The following is a 2,778-nucleotide window of genomic DNA, read 5'->3' as shown; positions in this document are numbered from 1 at the left end:
GTACGAGCCCCCACCCTTGTCTCCGCGCCCCAAGTCCAGCTACAGCGGGTGAGTCATTAGCATGCCACTGAGCGCTGAAGGACATAGGACAGGGTGACATTGGGGTCTGCCCCTTTTCCCCCCGCCTTTTATTTTTTAAACAGCGAGCTTTCGTTGTGGGAGAGACTGTCGTTTTTCTTTCGGTGGAACTGTTTCTCCCCATTTCCGTGTGTTTCCTGGAGGTACAAGAGAGGCTTGGTTTTCTCCAAGGACAAACAAGGAGACATGGGGGAGCCGAGTCCCTCTCCCTAGGTTGAATGCATTTTTCCCTGCTCTGCAGGGGAGGAGGAGCTGTGCGCTGGGACACTGGCCCCAGGTGAACTGCAGCCCCGCAGAAGGGCGCCGCGCACCTTCCCGCACGGGTAGTTCTCGCTCAGCCGCCCCCGTCGTGGAGCTGTGAAAGGGTGCGGTAAAGACCGCACCCGGGTTACTCGGATCTCTCACTTTAGCGGAATTCAGCTTGGAGAACGGAGGTGGAAAAGCCTCGTGTAGTACAGGTTAAAACCCAACCGTGAGTCTGTTTTACACTTAGGTTGAGTGTAGGCCCATCAATATACGGCCATTTACGAGAGAAATCAATGCGCACGAGCTTCTATAATTGGCGTCCCTTCGCTTTTCCTTAACTGGCGGAAGGGAAGATCCGTTCTTGTTTCCAGCACAGACGAGGAAACGCGTCTGGGACGACGCGGCCGGCCGCTTCCCTGCTTTGCTAAGCTCGGCGTCGGTGCATTCTGCAAAGGAGCTGGACCTCCCGCTCCAGTTTCTTTTCCTTCTTACAACCCTTGAGCAAACCCGTGGCCGAGGTTTCCTCGTTCTTTGAGCCGCAGACCCTCCTTTTAGGTCCCTACAAACAGGGACGTTCTTGACCATCGGCCAGTGAAGACACTGTCGTTGCGGGTGACTCGTGTTTCAGTGTCACCCCGCTCTGCTGACGACGCAGAGCACATTTGGAGGGTTGCCCTCGCAGGTCACTCAAGCTGGTGGCTGGCAGAGGCGATTCGCAGCGCTGCCTGCTGTACTGGCAAAGGCCAGTCCGGTTAACTAGCCTCATGCCAATTAAACCGGCCAGGGGCGTGTGGCTACCCGGAGTCCGAGGCGCGTTCCGTGCCCGTGCCCCGCGGAGGGGAGCCCGGCAGCTCCCTCCGCATCCCTAACGATGCGCGAACCGCTCCGCTTTCCCTCGACATCGGATCCCTTGGGCCGCTACGGCCTCATCATGCTGTGAAGGCGAAAAGTGAGAGGTGCCAGAAAAATGAGGCTTCAGATCAGGTGGAGCCATTTGTACAGTGTAAATAACATCTGCCCCGGCTTCCCATCCCCTGCTTGGCAGTCGGGGGGCCGCGCCGGCCGCGGCCAGAAAAGCGAAAGCAGCGACGCACAGGTTTACGAAGCGACAGTTGGGGATCTAACATGGGGGGGCCCGTCTCTAATCTCAGCAGTGCATCCCTTTTAAGGACAGCTAGCAAACGTCTAGAAGCTTTTAACTACCAAGATTTACTCAAAGCGGTTATGTTCTTCTACTATAAAAGGCGTTTCACGAATTGGCAGTTTCACACTCCACCCTTCACCTTTTTCTCATCATCCCTGCGAGATGAGTGACGCATTTTTCTTTATTTCTGAGATTTTGCCAATTTTCCTGCCCAAACTATTTGCAAAATCCACACCGTGGATTTCCAAGTTGTCTGCACAGAAGCTTTCGTATAGATCAACTCCCCCTTCCACAGGTGCCAGAATGGTGATATTCTGACTAAGTAAACAAACAAGTAAACTCAGTTGAAATCAAACCGCCCTTGTCAAAAGCAAACAATTCAGGAAGAATTTCAGGAACGGCAAGAAGTCTCCACGCCAAAAGCTGAAGCAGAAAGCCGGGAGTTCTCTGCAACACATTTCCTTTATCTTCCTAATAACCACACCAAGGGAGCAACTTCACCCATCGCTTGCGATCCTCAGTGCATAGAGATTTCACTTCTGCGATGTGTTTTGGAGGAGGTTTTTGCCACTGGTTCACGAAGGAGCATTTCAGTAAATTCTGTGCACCGAGTCCTTGCTCACGGTCTCGTTCACTTTCTCCCCTCCCCTTCCCTGTTTTGTTCTTGCCATTTCCTCACTTTCTCCCCTCCTTTTCTCCTCATTCCCCCTCAATGTGTTCACCTCTTTCCTCCTTTTAATAGCCCTTTCTTCTCGTTTGGAGTTTTCTCTGCGGGAAGCTGTTCCTCTCTTTGGAAGATTTGCATCTCTTTGTCTCTGGGCTTTTGTTTGTGGGAAGGGAGATAGGGTCGGAGCGGTGGAAGATCTCCTTATCTGCTCTCCTGAGGGCGAAGGTCCTGGGGTCCTGCCGAGAGCGGGCGAATCCACGTTTGCTGTGGAAGTTTGAACATTTTCTTGCTACTTACCTTTTGGATCTCTCCTAAGGATGCTTGAGAAGGGTGCTAGATACGGAGGTGGTCAAAAAGAGGTGGAACTCGGGGTAGGAACCCCACTTATATAATCTCTCTTGCTCTTTCTATTTTTGGCAGGTGATACCCACTCCTCACTGGTATCAGATATTCAGAGATTTTGGTGGCGGTGTCACATTTATCTTTCCCTTAACTAATCAAGAATTTCTATTAATAATCCTTGGCAATCACCTTTCGCTGGCTGTGAAAACCAGCAAACCTCGGCAAACTGGCGGTTCGCTTGAAACTGTATTGTTACGGGGAGAGGCAGGCGGTGTGAATCAGCTATCTGGGGGCAAACAGG

At 52.3% G+C, this 2,778-nt stretch overlaps 1 protein-coding gene across 1 annotated transcript in view; it reads right to left on the bottom strand.

Annotated features, from left to right (window-relative positions):
* Positions 1–2,496, bottom strand: part of PVALB (parvalbumin) — an 11,319-nt gene extending 8,823 nt beyond the window's left edge. Inside the window, exon 1 of the mRNA XM_010177465.1 lies at positions 2,433–2,496. The gene's annotated coding sequence lies outside the window, so the exon portion shown is untranslated. The remainder of the gene's footprint in view (positions 1–2,432) is intronic.
* Positions 2,497–2,778: the final 282 nt, after the last annotated feature.

This window comes from Antrostomus carolinensis, unplaced genomic scaffold, assembly GCF_000700745.2.
Source record: "Antrostomus carolinensis isolate BGI_N321 unplaced genomic scaffold, ASM70074v2 scaffold26141, whole genome shotgun sequence".
NCBI lineage: Eukaryota > Metazoa > Chordata > Aves > Caprimulgiformes > Caprimulgidae > Antrostomus > Antrostomus carolinensis.
The sequence above is the reverse complement of the archived record's forward strand: the minus strand, read 5'-3'. Positions and strand labels throughout refer to the sequence as shown.